At 41.6% G+C, this 17,193-nt stretch overlaps 1 protein-coding gene across 2 annotated transcripts in view; it reads left to right on the top strand.

The window, feature by feature from the left end:
* Positions 1 to 17,193, top strand: part of Fhit (fragile histidine triad diadenosine triphosphatase) — a 1,519,797-nt gene that overhangs the window by 249,437 nt on the left and 1,253,167 nt on the right. The window contains exon 3 of one of the 2 annotated variants that reach the window (XM_059274237.1): positions 13,518 to 13,633. The exons of the other annotated variant lie outside the window; for it this stretch is intronic. The gene's annotated coding sequence lies outside the window, so the exon portion shown is untranslated. The remainder of the gene's footprint in view (positions 1 to 13,517; positions 13,634 to 17,193) is intronic. 2 annotated transcript variants of the gene reach the window in all.

Genomic DNA, 17,193 nt, shown 5'->3' on the forward strand with positions numbered 1-17,193 from the left:
CAAATGCAAACTTCTGTTTACCATCTCTGAGAAATGATGCTAATTCCAGTGCCCAGGGATAACACATCGCTTATTAAACACGATTGCAATAACCATTAGGTGGTAATTCACAGGGAAGCAAAAATGAATAAAAAAAGCACCCCCTCTACCAAAATTAGAAAAACAGAGCATTCCTTTCCTGGCTAGTAGTGGAAAGAGGTTAGGGCTTTATTGATGACCTGCAGTGTGTCTTCAAAGAGTTGATGATCTCTCTAAACTTCAGATGACAATCTGTACATTGGGAATGATCATATTTGTCTTGCTGACCCTCCGCGGTGGGAACAATGTATTAAGTTTAATTAAAGTTAAGGTAAGAGCTCTTGAAAGAACATTTTGTCATTTGCATGAGTCCTGCTGTCCATGTACTTTGAAGCAAAGCCAGGAACCTTAAAACACAAACACTTCACCATGACATCTATAGCTGTATCTGTTTTTTATGAGATTTGTTTATCTTTATTTTGTGTTTATTTTTATATGTGTTTATTTATTTTATGTGTTTTTCTTGCATGTATATAGAAGCACCACATATATTCCAGGTGATTGAGGAAGCCAGAAGCAGGCACTAACTCCCCTGGAACTAGAGTTACAAGTGGCTGTGAGCCTCTGGGTGGTACTGGGAACCAAATTCGGGTCCTCTGTAAGAGCATCTAGTGCTCCAGTGTTCTGAACTGCAGCGCTGCCTCTCCAGCTATGCGACTGTGCTTGTCCACCTCTCTCCACTGTCCTGCCTTGACTGCCTTGCCTTCCTCCTGCTGCTTTCCTGCCAAAGGCCTGTTCTACTCTGTTTGTTTGTTTTCAAAGGTGCTCTCTCTCTCTCTCTCTCTCCTTCTCCCCCCCCCCTCTCTCTCTCTCTCTCTCTCTCTCTCTCTCTCTCTCTCTCTCTCTCGTGTGTGTGTGTGTGTGTGTGTGTGTGTGTGTGTGTGTGTGCTTGTGTACACCAGAGCACATCTGTGGAGGTCAGAATACAATTGGCAGGAGTTAGTTCTCCATTTCCACCATGTGGTTTACAGGGGTTCAGCTTAGGTCTCCAGGCTTGGTGGCAGTACTGTTACCTGCTGAGGCATCTCACCAGTTCAACTTTCCTGTTCTGTGTATTACATTACTCTCTCTACTCTGCCCTCACTAATGTACTTTCTAATTCCCTTCATGGTCTACTTTCTAGTTTCATGCCCTAAACACACACACACACACACACACACACACACACACACACACACACGCCACGCAGTCTAGGTTCTGTATATGAGAAAAAAACATTATTTTCTGAATCTTGCTTATTTTGTTTAGCATACTGATTTCTAGTTCCATCCATTTTCCTAAAAATGCCATGCCACCTTTCAAAATTAATTAAAGAATAGTTCTAAGTATGGATGTACCATAAGGAAATAGAAATATACTCTAAATAAATTCATGTCAATAAGCCTTAAGTTTTAAATAAAAAGTGTAAATTACTAGGAAACCAAATCTGACCAAATTAACACAGTGAAGAATCTACATTTATATTGGGAATAGATTATATCCTTCGTCACTGAAATATTGAAAACATTGCCCTAAGAGGGTTAGACAAGAAAATAACTTGCTATCACATGTTTTATTCATATTTTCCCTTAAATTCTGGCCAAGTAATGAAGGGTTAGAAATAATCAGATTTCAAAATAAGTATAATAAACACAAAAGATAATGAAAATCAGCCTTAGTGTTTCCTTCCAACACTGCCAGGAGAGCCAGCATCCAAGGACCTTTGTGTAAACACCTACAATGCACCTCCATTCAGGCAGCTGATTATCTTCAATTCTTTTAGGAATTAATATTATTTAAAAGAATTGTTGGTATTATTGAGAATCATAATAATACCCTAAAAGAGCACCTGGCATTCCTGAGGTTCCCTGCAGTGCAGCCACTCCAGAGGGCCCACCTTCTCTCCTGAAAGGCAGGGAGTTTAAGAAACGACACACATGTATTGTGTTGTTATTCAAGTCTCCTTTAGTTTCTAAATATTTCACGTCACAGTTTCCCAAGTTGATTCCATGACCTGCAGTTGGGTAATCTTTAGTCTGGGCCATACTAATGTAAAGGGGAGGAGTGGTAGCATGTCCATTTCTGTATCGACCAGCTCTTTACACAGTTCTGTGTACTTATTGGATACACATGAATGCCTAAATATCAGATTCAGCTCCACATGCTACCTACTAGATTTCTAAGATGTATCCACAGTCATTTGGGGGGCATTTCCAGTGGTCTGTATAGGGAGAAGATGAAGCTCTAAATGTACGTATATTGTTGACATTAGCACAGCCATGTCTAAGACCCCAGTGCCTCAGACCCATGGGGATGGCAAAGCCTTCCCTAGTCATGCTCAGGAGAATGACAAAGCCTGCCACCTGTCCTGACTACAGCTTCTTCTTGCTCTATGTTGACAGCCTGATGCTGCTCCCCTATAGAGACCTCCCACTAAGATTAGCTAAAGATGCCTCCTTAACTATATACAGTAAACCACCTCCTTAATTCAAATGTATACAACAAATGCAGTTTCTGGACTGCTGCTGTTGTACATCCATCAGACCATGAGACCCATCTGATCCCATCTTCTGTGTGTGTGTCTGTCATTCCTTCATTCCCCATCGCCCCAGTCAGGTCAACCCATAGTCAAAAAGGTCTCAGCAGGCTGAGAGGAATAACTAATGTATCTTTATAGTGAGTAACAGATCTTATGACAAAAATTAGCACACTACCTTTTAACAGCACCACAGTGAATATTCTTCCTCCAGATCAAAAACATCTTCCATGGAGGCTTTGATTTATGAAGTATACATTTTTAATTAATTGTTTGTTTATTTATTTTGGTTTTTCCAGACAGGGTTTCTCTGTGTAGCCCTGGCTGTCCTAGAACTTGCTCTGTAGACCAGGCTGTTTTCAAACTCAGAGATCTGCCTACCTCTACCTCCTGAGTGCTGGGATTAAAGGTATGCGCCACTACCACTCTGGCACTGTGTGTTATTTTAACATACTTTATCTGCAGATCAGCATACTGCCCAGTGAGCTCTGCTCTGCTGGCATGTATACCAAATCCAGAAAGGGTGTGCTTTGCATTTTGTGTGTGTGTGTGTGTGTGTGTGTGTGTGTGTGTGTGTGTGTGTGTGCGCATGAGAAAACATGTAGTATCAAGAGATCCATGGAAACTGACATCTAGACTGTGGAACTGGGTTAAATGGAAAGACCTTCCTGCAGCGTTTTCCATTACCGGAAATAGTTTCCGTTAGCTAGATGTCACACTTTTGTCTCTATTGTTCCATGGTTGAGTTTTTATAAGACATTTTTTTCTGTTACCTTTCTTTGCATCACTGTTATGACTTTATTACAGGGTTTCATTTTTGTTTTCCAGAGTATATTTAAGAAATAAAGTAAGTGACAAAAAACTTTAAAAAGCTAGAGAGTCCCACAGAAATCCACAACAATACCTCCACAATAGACTACTGGCAATGGTCGAGAGACAGCCCGAACTGACCTACTCTGGTGATAGGATGGCCAGACACCCTAATTGTCATGCTAGAAACCCCATCCAATGACTGAGGGAACCGGATGCAGAGATCCATGGCCAGGGCCCAGGTGGAGTTCCAGGAGTCCAATTGGCGAGAAAGATAAGGGTTTGTATGAGCGAGAATTGTTGAGACCAAGGTTGGATAAAACACAGGGACAAATAGCCAAACAAATGGAAACACATGAACTATGAACCAATGGCTGAGGGGTCACCAACTGGAGCAGGCCCTCTGGATAAGTTTGACAGTTGATTAGCTTGATCTGTTTGGGAGGCATCCAGGCAGTGGGACTGGGTCCTGTCCTCAGTGCATGAGCTGGCTGTTTGAAACCTGGGGCTTATACAGGGACACTTGGCTCAGCCTGGGAGGAGGGGACTGGACCTGCCTGGACTGAGTCTACTAGGTTGAACTCAATCCCCAGGGGAGTCTTTGCCCTGGAGGAGGTGGGAATGGGGCATGGGCTGGGGAGAAGGCGGGGTGGGGGTGGGGTGGGTGGGGTGGGGATGGGGGGGTGGAGGGATGGGGGGGTGTTGGCGGGAGAGGGGAGAACAAGGGAATTCGTAGCTGATATGTAAAATTAAATTAAATTATAAAATAAAATTAAAAAAAGAAAAAAACTTACCTATTAAAAAATTATTTACTAAAAATGTGTTTATCTTTCTGAATTAGCAAAACTGTGTGACTCTGAGTCATGTCGGTTGCAGTGTGTGTAGATACTCTTCTGCATGTTAGATTTTTGCACAAACCCAGGCATGAAGGTTTTTTTTTTTTTTTTTTTCCGGTTTCCTTTCTTGCTTTAAAAGCAGGAGATTCTCTCAGTTTCAGTTGTCTGTTTATGGAACAGAGGGTAATTATCTTCCCTCAGTGAATATTGCAAATTTGCAGAGATATGTTGAGTTAATCTATAGGAAGGATTTTTTTTTACTGCAAATTATTTTATTTTTTATTGCCCCGGACATGTGTCAAATCTTACTGAATATGATGCCTCTATAGCTGTACCTTGAGAAAGATTAGAGACAACGTTTTGGTTCAGTCAGACAAAATACTGTTAGAGATTCGAAGATATTTGACATGAGTACAAGTTGCAGGAGTGATGAGCCTGTATGTCTCACACTTGCCATTCTAGAACAATCCATTCAGACACTTTCTCTTTTCTTATCTATCTTTGCTGCACTCAGGTTAGTCCCATTCCTGATTTGTGCTTGACTGGTTTGTGCTGTTCCCATGGTTACAGAACCAAGTCGTGGACGGTCCTGATACTATTGTTGCTACTGGTTAAAGGCTCTCTGTCAGCTCCCTCCCTCAGCCCTGGCCTTGCCTTATGCCACTGAGCGGTATGTATGTATGTACAACCACGTGGCTGCCTAAGTGGACATTGGCTAGAGAATGGACTTTCCCTTCTTCCTCGGGATATGCTGTTCAAAAAACACTATCACTTACATGGCCTTTCTCAGAAGAGAAGGCAAGGAGGTCTGACAATCAATGGGCTTGAAAGCATTTGGCAGCTAGTGCAGAAATGCATCCAGTATCTGCTTTTCCTCTACTCCTGTCTTATTTCTTTCTTTTCTCTTCTTGACTTCTTCAAATAGCACATTTTAGAAGCTAGAAGATTTATTTCTTGGCTTTCTGTGGAATCTGGGTTAAGCTATCATTTGAACATACATGCCCCCAAAAGGAAAAGATCATTTGGATCAAAGCAAAAAGAATATTCCAGTTTTGTCCTGTTAAGCATCTCCCTGGAGGAAAGGAGTCACTGAAGATACACATATGTGTATAGCTGTGTTGGCTCATTTATGTCAACCTGATACAAGCTAGAGTTGTCTGAGGGGATGGCACCTAATTGAGAGAATGCTACCATCAGATTGGTCTGTAGGCAGGCCTGTAGGGTATTTTCTTAATTAGTGATTGATGTGGGAGATGTGGATGGTGCCAATCTTGGGCTGGTGGTCTTGGGTGCTATAAGAAGAAAACAGTCTTAGCAAGCTGTGAGGAGCAAGTGAGGAACCACTCTTCCTTGGTCCTGCACCTGCTCCCACCCCAGGCTCTGCTGGTTCCCACCCTGACTGCCTTCGATGATGAACTGTGATATGGAAGGATAAGAAAAACAAAGTCTTTCCTCCCCAAGTTGCTTTTGGTCATGGTGTTTGATCACAGCAATAGGAACCCTAATACAATGGTTCATTTGGTAAAGTGCTTGTCAGGCAAGCATGGGGACCTTTGATCCAAGTACCCACATGAAAAGCTAGGAAGGAAGTATAGGAGAATCCTTGGGGTTCCCTGGCCTGTGTGTACCTTAGGTATGTATACACACACACACACACACACACACACACATACACACACACAGAGGGGGTGGTGTTGTTCTATTTTACTTTTCTGTTGATGTGAACATCATAACCAAACACAACTTAGGAGAGAAAGTTTTATTTGGCTTATACTTCTGGGTCACAATCCATCATTAAGGGAAGTCTGGGCAGGAACTCAAGCAGGAATTCAAGCAGAAACCTCAGAGGAATACTACTTACTGGCTTGACCCCTGGCTCATGCTTAGCTAGCTTTCTAAGCCCAGGACCTCATGCCTAAAAATAGCACTACCCACAGTCAGTCATCAATAGAAACAGTCCCTCAATGGCATGGCCACAGGCCGGTCTGGTCAAGGCAGTTCTTCAATTAAGTTCCGTCTTCTCAGGTGTTTCTGCAATGTGTCAAGTTGTGAATAAAAACTAATTAGGACAGTAGGTGACCACACACAGAGCTGGATGTGAGGAACAAGGACATTAGCAGCAATGAGAACATGCTGTAGGTCCTGAGAGTGGGAGATACGTCTGAGGAGATGGCAGTAGGCTTGGTTGAAGTGGTGGCTTTGCGAGTGCTTACTGGAGAGTAGCACCGTTCTTTGCTCTTCGTGAGTCGTACCTTGGTTTCTTCCTTTGAGAGATCATTAAGAAATGTAGCTCTGTGGCTGGAGCGATGGCTCCGTGGTTAAAGCGTGTACCACTCTTACAGAGGATCGGATCTGGGTTCAGTTCACAGAACCTTCATGGTGGCTCAAACTGATGGCCTCTTCTGACCTCCATGCGTACTGACTGCTGTTCATGTGGTGCACTACATACGTGGAAATAAAACACTCATACACATGAATAAAAATAAATAAATCTTTAAAATAGAAAGACTTGTAGGTTTGCATGTGAAAAAACTGAAGTCCTGAGAAGTCAAGTACTTGGTCCAAAGTTCACAGCTCACATGACCAGCAAAGAACATGAAGTTCTGGCTCATTGTCCTCGTGGTTAGTAATGGACTTGAGATTCACCTGCTGGATAGTGCTGCTGGATGGCCTCCCATAGAGGAAATGCTGGGTCGGGCTACAGAAGATTCTGAATGCCAGCACAAAGAGACTTTATTCTGAAAATGATAAATCACTACACGATTTGAACTTCATGAAAGTATGGTTCATTTAATGGTTTTTCAGGGTTTCTCTTGGTGTTGTGTTCAGAATGGATTGGAAGGGTGTGAATAGAGGCCGGACATCAGGATGCTCTGCTGATTAAGTGCTGATAGTGGTTAGTAGTTAATAGACAGGATGTCTGCTGTGTTGGTAAAGGGAAGACTTGAGAAATATGCTGGGGGTAAAATGAAATACCCAATCATGGATTAGATGTGGTAAAAAGAGAAAAGGACAAACAAAAGATGCTTCCTCATGTGTAAGCAAACTTTGTCAGGCCCGAATCACAGAGAGAAAGAGTGCTGTGGAGGACAGCCTGCATTTCTGTGGGCAACACCCCAGCAGGGATTTAGTGCTAGGAGCATTAAGGAAGCTGAGGCCACTGGGACTTGCGGAACACTTGGAAGTATGTAAACTTCCTCCAGAGGAGAGAAAAGTGTGTGTGTGTGTGTGTGTGTGTGTGTGTGTGTGTGTGTGTGTGTGTACAGGCATGTAAATTCTACAGCTGTAGTCTCTGAGGCTGGAGAATCACGGGTTCCACAACAGCCTAAGCTATATAGTGAAACAAAGAAGAGCAAAGTGTCCAGACTGTCTCCATTCTCCTTTTCCTAGATGGAGCTTAGAGGCCTCCTGCATACTTCTCTGCATGCGCTGTCCAGGAGTTCTGAGTAGGCAGAGAGGCGACTTTCATCTTCTAGAATAACCTCCTGCAGTAAGGAGGTGGGCGGGCTCTGGGACTGATAAGCTAAATTAGATGGAAAGTGGCTCAAATCAGATTCTAGGTGATTGACTGCTCCTGCCTCTTGACTCACTGCTCCTGTTTTCTATTCCACTCATTTGGCAAATGATGATGGTCTGTCTTGTGACACTTCTTATATTATTACCTCATTGTTCACCTTCTTGCATTTTTTCTCTCCTTTTTTTCTCCAGCCTTATTGATTAGTCCTTGGGGGTTAGAGATGATGTTTCCTTGCTTTTTGTATTTTTCTTACTCCTGATCCTGAAAAAGGGGCCATGCTTGTGTTAATTGACAGTTGCTGCTTGAGAAGGGATATTTTCTAAGGAATGTTGTTAAATGAATCTTATTTTTAGAAAGTAAAAAATTCTACTCGTTATGTTTTATATAAGAGCATGTACCATCAGAGTAAATAAATTTGAGATAATTTGTCTGGTTAATATTACAAAAATCATAGAAAGGCTTAGTTTTTTGTTTTGTTTTGTTTTTTTGTTTTTTGTTTATTTGCAAAAGTGAAACTTTCTCTCTAAATAGGACAGAATGTCAAATCATGAAATTTCTAAAAGCAACAAATCAGGCAGTATTATGTGGCTCAGTCTAGTAAGATCCAATAGGAATTCATCTGCTTGCTTCCATCTGAGACGGAATGAGCCCAAGGGAAACAAGTCCCCCTCTGCTTTAGTCTGAGATAGGAAGCTAGGGAGATGCAGGTCCTGGACAGAAGTCAATGTCAGGGGCAAGAACTTGAGCCATCACTGATTCCTGTCATGAGTTGGTACCACTATGGTTGATAGGCCCTCCCTGCTACATTGGAACCTCCAGAACATTGATGTCATATCAATAAGGGTCATTGTCATGAATGGCCTGGCTCTTCTGAGCTCTGGGTTCAGAGTTGATCTGCATCATATCAGTGATCTTCACTCACAACTTGCTTTGAGGCAAGGCCAGGGTCAATGTCAATTATCCTGGAGGAGGATGACCAGCTGATCCACCATATTGTAGAATATCAGAACAAGGGTCAAGCAAATGAATGCATTAAGTACAAACATATGTTTGATAGAAATCTCATTTATTTAGTTACCATTGCAGATGCCAGCATAATCAGTCTCAGTAAGGTGGTGGAAAATTCTCCCCTGTGGCTGTTCTAAAGAATGATAGAACAGAACCCATCTCTTATGAAATAGAGACATGATTGCTACCAACTCAGCTATTTAGAACAGGAGTGAAAAGTCTGACTTCTTTTAAACTGTGAAGAAAGTTACTAACACCACTATATTCTCAGTGTAAATAATGTAGTAATAAAGCAGATCCTGCAATAAAACTGTAAAGACCATAAGGCATGTGACAATAATGCTATTATCATTGTCAATAAAAATCAATAACAATTCTTAATTATTGTCTAATATCGCATGACAGTAAATAATACACACTTTATTTTCTTTTTAAAAATTAATTGATTTATCTGTTTTGCATCCTGGCTTCAGTTTCCCCTCCACCCTCTCCTCCCAGTCCTTTCCCCCAACTCCTGCTCTGTCCCCACCCCCCAATCCACTCCTTTTCCATTTCTATTTAGGAAAGGACAGGTCTCCCATGAGTATCAACACACCATAGCGTATCAAGTTGCAGTAAGCCTAAGCACCTCCCCATGTATTAAGGCTGTGCAAGGTGACCCAGTATGAGGAGTAGGGTCCCAAAGGTCAGCAAAAGAGTCAGAGACAGCCCTTGCTCCCACTGTTAGGAGTCCCATAAGAAGACCAAGCTCCACAACTGTAATATATATGTAGAATGCCTAGGTCATTCCAATACAGGCTCCCTGGTTGTTGGTTTAGTCTCTATGAGCTTCTATGAGCCCAGGTTAGTTGATTCTGTGGGTTTTCTTGTGATGTCCTTGACCCCTCCAGCTCATATAATCCTCCTCTCTCTGTTCACAGGAAGGATTCCCCAAGCTCTGTTTAATGTTTGGCTGTGTGTATTCATCTGTTTCCATCAGTTTCTAGATGAAGCCTCTCTGATGACAATTGGGCTAGGAACCAATCTATGAGTATGGCAAAATATCATTAGGCATCATTCCATTGATATTTTTCCCTCCAATTATGTTTGGTTCTATCTTAGGTCTCTGGGTCATCTAGCCTGTAGGTCCTGGTACTCCAGGCAGTGTCAGGGGTGGGCTTATTCTCTTGCCACGGGTTTTAGGCGTTGGTTGGCTACTTCCTCAATATCTAGGCCACCCTTATCCCAGCACATCCCATAGGGAGGACAGACTGTAGGTTGAAAGGTTATGTGGCTGGGTTGGCATCCTAATCCCTCCACTAAAAGCCTTACCTGGTCATAGGAGATGGCCAGGCTACATATTTGCTGTTGCTAGGAGTCTCAACTGGGGTCATCCTTGTAGATACCTAGGAGATTCCCTTGTGCCAGGATTGTACCTGATCCCGAAATGCCTTCCCTTTCCAGTAATATTATTCAGTACTTTCTCCCTCCAATCCCCCACCCACAATGTTATCACTCACAGTCCTTTCCCCACCTACCCTCAGTCCACTCATGAAATCTCTTCTATTTCCCAGGGAGATCTGGGTGATCTGGGTGTCCCGCCCACCATGAACCTTTTTTTTTTTTTTTTTAACCTAGTCTCTCTGGGGCTGTGGATTGTAGCATGGTAATCCTTTACTTTACAGCTAATATTCATTTATGAGTGAGTACATACCATGTTTATCTTTCTGGGTCTGGGTTACCTTACTCAGGATGATCTTTTCTAGTTGCCTGCAAATTTCATGATGTTATTGTTTTTAATAGCTGACTAATAAATACTCCATTGTGTAAATGTACCACATTTTCTTTATCCATTCCTTGGCTGAGGGACATCTAGGTTGTTTCAGGTTCTGGATGTTACAAATAAAGCTGCTATGGACATAGTTGAGCAAGTGTCCTTACAGTATGATTGAGCATCCTTTGGGTATATACCCAAGAGTGTTATAGCTGGGTCTTGTGGTAGATTGATTCCCAGTTTTCTGAGAAATCACCATATTGATTTCGAAAATGGCTGTACAAGTTTGCACTCTGACCAGCAACAGAGGGGTGTTCCCCTTTCTCTACCTCCTCTTCAGCATGAGCTGACACTTGTGTTTTTTATCTTAGCCATTCTGACAGGTGTAAGATGGAATCTCAGAGTAATTTTGATTTGCATTTCTCTGATGACTAAGGACGTTGCATTACAGTATCTAAGAAGGGTCTAGGTGTGGTCCACAAGAGGCCTACAATTTGGCTGGAGAACTGTCAGAGGGAATTGGAGGAGAAAGTGTATGTATCATAGTTTTCTTCTCTTTCCTTTGTTCTTTTTATTTAGTCAAGTCAGTAACTCTTCCTCCTTACTTTTTTTTTTTTTTAACAACCCTAGGTTTTATGTGTTTGTCTCTATCTACTTAAGTGGGAAGATTTGGGAAGAGTTAAATTAGTAGTTTTCTTGTTTATTCCTCTTGTTAACTCAGAATTACCTCTGGATTCCCCTAGAGGAAGTTGGATTCCCAAGCAGATGTGTGCAGAGGGGAACCTGTGTGTCATGTGCGAGGCAAGCAACATCAAGCCTTGTGTCAAATTAGAAAAGAGAGATTAGAAGGCGCAACTTCAGAACTAGGATTTGTTATTGGAAATATCAGCAGTCAGGTGTAGCAGGCCAACTCCAGAGCCAGCTTACCCGTACATAGAGTGGAAACATTAAAACCAAACAAAACAAGAAACCTGTGTTCTTTCTGCATTCTGACACTACTAAATGCTTAATTGAAGAGTAGCTTTTAGAATTTGGAAGTATTGGAAATAGAAGAGATGCTTGGCTTAATGTGTATAGAGCTCTATATAACCTAAAGCTATAGATCTAAGAAAAAGCCAGAATGATAGTATTAAGAAAAACAAGAAATATTCAAACATGTAACTCCCTACCTCCTTTCTTGTTTCCTGTAGATAGAATTGTCCTATTCTAGGCTGTTTATTCATTTGGGCTAGAGATGAGCCCACTGTATTGTTCTCAGGGACTATTTTGTTTCTTGTAACAACCCAGAGAGTAAGAATAACCACTTTACAAAGGGGAAAAGGAAGCTGAAAGAAGTTCATGAGATCCCCAAAGATCTGAGATTACAGGTTAAGTCATCTAGCTGGGCTTCTAGCCTGGATCTGTCTGGTTCCAGAGCCACTGCATTGTGCACGATGACCTGCATTGTTTTTACTGAGATGCCTTCCAGAAGGAGATGGTATAGTGCTACACTCCTTTAATCATTTTGGAGATAAATGTGAGTTCAATGTCAGCCTGGTCTACATAGCAAGTTCTAGAACAGCCAGGGCTATACAGTGAGTGAGACCTTGTCAAAAAAATTAAATAGAGACTGGAGAGAGAACTCAGTGGTTAAGAGCTCATACTGCTCTTACAGAAGACTTGAATTTGGTTCCCAGAACTCCTTCCAGGTGGCTCAGAGCTGCCTGTGTCTCTAGCTCCAGGAAATCTAATACCTCTGGCTTCTGAGGACACCTGCCCATAGACAGACAGAGAGACCGCCAGACAGACAGACAGATGCACACACACACACACACACACACACACACACACACACATGCACACACACATATGTAAAAATAAATAAACACATATATTTTAAAAAGAGAGAAGGTAGCAGGTAAGACCCCTGTAAAGAAAAAGAACCAGTGTAGGTGTTGTCTCAGGCCTACAGAGATCAGTGGTGCCTCGGAGAAGATGCTGACTCGGGTTTTCCTAAGAGCAGACACATAGTGTTCCATGGTTGTGGGGAACCTGAGACCCCATTCCCCGACCAGACCCGCACTGCAGCTCTATCCTGGGTGATCTGTCACTACACTGAAGTCTCAGGAGCACTGCGCTCACCACCCCAAGCTGTTTTTCTCTACTCCCTTGTCTCTGGTCTTTTAAGGACAGGTTTTAAATGAGACACTAAGTGGACAGCAGTGTCCAAGCACTGAATGACATCTCTACACCAAAGCTTCTCAAGGATGACCAAGTATGATGAATTCTTGTCTTCAAGTCTGAGCACAATCACCATTGGCAGAATTCCAGCATCTGGAATGGTCTGTTTGGACTAAAATGCTAAGCCAATACTGTGGCCATCACTGCTCCTCAACACGCAGACTTATCCCGAGCTCTGAGTATTGAGTATTGTGTCATTTGCTTCAGCTTTGAGCAACAGTGGAAATAGGTTTACACAACTTTGTCTTTCATTTTTAGCCCCGTGTGTGATTATGGATGATCTGTGAAGCTGAAAGAAGACAAAAAATTTTCATAAGCTGGGCCTAGCCTGTGGTCTCAACAGTAATTTAGAAATGTGACAAGGGAGCCAACAGGAAACTCTGACACCCATCCTCAGGCTGTCACACTGATAGGAGCATTTCTTCCCTCAGGGTGACTTGTAAACATGCTTCCATGTAAATTCTCAGGCAGGAGTTAACAAAGGAAAGTCGTTAACAGACATTCAGGCCACTTTTTAAGGTGGAAAGAAAGGGCTTTTGGAGCACTGAAAGTTTTAGTTCATTGTGGATCTAACAGGGAGACGACCATTCTCTGTATTGGCCTCCAGGGTTAGGGGAATCATTGGAGTAGAGAGAAATGATGTTATTTCTGCTTTAAAAAAATGTATGGGCCCAGATGACATTATATACACAGGTGTGGGGCAACTTTATGTGTCACATTTCTCGTTTATCAGATCATTGTCCTCCTCTAGGGGTCATTAAGAAAATGACTTTTTCACAGGAGCAGTAATCAGGCAGGAGCTGATGCCCCCAAATGAAACGGAACAGCTAAGGGGACATCCTCTCGGTTACATTGGTGTATTCCTGCAGTGTCCCACTTCCTTCACTTTTATAGAGGTCTGTGGTTAAAAATAGACAAATAAAAGATATTGTTTTGGATTTCAGGTGGTCAGCATACACCAGGTCACTTCAGAATATATTCTGAAAGAAACATCTCACTTCAAATGCTGCATGGAGACATTTAGGCAAGATAATGAGCAGATTTCCAATGTGAAATAAGATTGTTTTCATTTTATTTAAGAAAAGCTTTAACTGGAGATTAGAGCTAGTAATGATTTGAATATGCATAATTCTCTCAGCTAGCTTAACATGTGGAATGTGTCCAGTTAGGCAAGGTTATGCATCTTGCATCAAGTTGCAAGTTACGGGGGGGGGGGGGGGGATTGTGAAAGCAATTTAGAGATTTTAAAGCAGCATTTATTGATGATATAGAATAGAAAGGCCTGAGTTTATTTGCTAGACATCAGAATTCATTTACTGCTATGGCCTATCATAATGTCCATCTATACACAGTCACTTTGCATATAGGTAGAAATATAGTTTTTATAGTGGGTACTATCAAAAGAATTGAAACTCACTGTCTTAGTGAATTTGGGTGTGGCCAAAACATGCTATTGGATGTGATTGGAACACTAAAATTCTACTTCTTCTTCAAACAATGAACATGTCATTTTTCTTTTAACTTTTCAGTTACCTGGAGTTTGAAAGTGGTCATATTTCTCAATTTTTGAATCACTGTATTTCTCTTAAAATTCATTTCTCACATAGACTATGACTAGTTGTGAGGGAATAAGACCACACTTCAAAGTTCAGCATGTATTGGCAGAGCACAGTTTTAGGAAAGGGAATATTTCATACATTGTTTTAAATTTAATAGCTCTGACAGATGCCCACCCATAGTTTTCAGTTATCATGGCTCACCTTAATACCAATGTGTGACATTAGGTGCCTCTCCAGAGAGGAAGAAAACCATTTGGAAATTAGGTGCATAGAGGTTATTAAACTAATATTTAAAATTCTGGTCCTGCACATTTTACTTCACTCCTAATTAAATGCTGTGGGTAGGAACCTATGGTCCCCAGTCTGTGTGCATGCTTGAACCAGAGTCCACCTGGAGGACAAAAGATGCTGAGAAGCTCCTACTTCCTTTGCAGCCTTTCTCCTGGGAGTGTGCCTGATAGCTACCATCCACAACCATTTCGTTAGCCAAAGCTGAAGACTGGCTTTCCCTTCCTCTCCCTCCTCCTGCTTTCCTTTCTTCTATCATTTCCTTTCTTCATTGTGCGTGCGTGCATGTGTGTGTGTGTGTGTGTGTGTGTGTGTGTGCATGAGTGCATGTATGTGTGCAAAAATGTATATTTCCATGTCAGCACATGTGTGGAAGTCAGAGAACAACCTTAGGAAATGAGCCTCACTTCCTACCTGGTGTGAGACATGCTGCTTTATCGACAGATGTTATGCCACTCACTGGTCTGCAAGCTTCTAGGTTTCTCTGCCAAGCATTAATCAAGAAGACAGACTTTTAGAAAGTTATTTATATCTATGTGTGTATAATGTGTGTGTTGGCACACAGCCACAACATACATGTAGAGATCAGAGGACAGCTTCAAGGAGTCAGTTGTTTCCTCCCACATTTATGTAGTTTCTCAAGATTGAGCTCAGGTCACGAGGCTTTCTCAGCAACTCCTCTACCCATTGAGTTATCTGTCTGGCCCAAGACAGACTTTTTAAAATCACAAAAAGTTAAAAGCTTTCTCCTTCTCATGAGTCTTTCTATAACTTCATTCTCCAAATAACTAAGCATCTTTGAGGAATGGGTTAATAGTACTTGGTGAAGTTCATGAGTCATGTCTTGAGCATCATGTAAATCAGCAGTTCTCAACCTGTGGGTCACAACACCCTAGGAGGTTGAACAACCCTTTCACAGGGGTCACCTAAGACCATCAGGAAACACAGATATTTACATTATGAATTATAACAGTAGCAAACTTACAGTTTAGCAATGAAAATAATTTTATGGTTGGGGTCACCACAACATGAGGAACTATATTAAAGGGTCCTTAGGAAGGTTGAGAACTACTGATATAAGTGAGAGTGGGAAACTAAAATATCATTAATCCTCTGTAATACATTTTATGATTTATTTAAGACTGCTAATGCTCATTGTTTTAATGAGCAGCTGAAGTTTTATTCATAAACCTGAGTGAGGGTAGATCAGTCTTAAATAAACTGTTGCTAAAGACTTTGTTGATGGATAGCAAAGACATTTGATTTGATGGATAGTAATGACTTTTAGCATCTATTGAAATTCAGTTACCACACAATGGTTTTAACAATGAAATGTGTGTGTTTACTCATGCAACAGGAATGTTGTCTTCACTCTACCTTCAGCCTTCTTTATTTAGTGATTACCACATTGAAACTTCCACTCTACTATTTGAGCAGCTAGAAAAATTTCTTTCCAATATTCATCATAAAATCCAACCTTGAGTCTCATAAGAATATCTGGGATCACTTGCTCATGGCTGAACCAAAGACTGTAGTGTCGGTGGCCATTAAGAATATACAACAGATGGCAATTAATAATTCAGGTGTTGACTTACCAGATGAATAACGCTCTGCTGGGGGAATCTTGTTAAACAAGGCTTATGGGACCACAGACTCTGAAAACCAGTTGCTTCTGCCTGAAATTTTTCTCTTGTGCCACTACATTTCTTCCCTAAAAACAACTATGGGTATTTTCCCCACTGTTGTGCATTTATCACATATATATTCCATCTATTGGGCACATGGATAGATGTGGGTGGTCAGGAAGACAATTTCTGATTAAGCTGTATAATTTTGATGAATAGAAATAATATTGGGATGTTTTTCATGGATCAGACTGACATAGGAATATAGCATTGTTCTCAGCTACAAAAGCAGCTTTTCACACATTTGGCTGATTAAGGACCTCAAAACAAATTCAAAGTAGACTAGTTGCCCCTGGATATGAATTGTACAAGGTCAAATTCTCAGGTGACTATTTGTTGAACCAAATTCAGGCTGATAACATTAAGACATAACTCCGTGCAGCAACTGACTTTCTGCACATACTCCTGAACCTCAGTTTTGTGATGCAAGGCTCAAGGTTCAGCCAACAAACTGTTTATTGTTTAGGTCCTAAATTTCAATGTTACTTTTCATTAGGAAATGTTGGGCACTGGATGCCTATGTGCCTCCTAACTTTGCTTTACAGACTGAACATCAGGGCAGCTGGCTATGGTCAGTGTGACTTGCAGGCCTGGGAGAGGCTGTGTGATTTCTCATGACTCTGTATCTTATTGTTTACCTAATTAATGCCATGTGACCCAGAAAATATAACTCATTTATTGTCCAGAGTTTGTTCTGTGAGTAATGAGTGAGAGAGTGAGTGAAGAGGTGAATGAGTGAGTGAGTGAAGAGATGAGTGAATGAGTGAATGAGTGAGTGAGTGAGTAAGTATATAAGTGAGAGTGTGAGGGAGTGAGTGGGAGTGAGTGTATGAGTGAAAGAGTGAGTAAGTGAGTGAGTGAAGAAGTGAGTAAAGAGGTGAGTGAGTGAAGAGATGAGTGAAGAGGTGAGTGAGTGAGTGAAGA

Source organism: Peromyscus eremicus, chromosome 9 (genome assembly GCF_949786415.1).
Source record: "Peromyscus eremicus chromosome 9, PerEre_H2_v1, whole genome shotgun sequence".
Lineage (NCBI taxonomy): Eukaryota > Metazoa > Chordata > Mammalia > Rodentia > Cricetidae > Peromyscus > Peromyscus eremicus.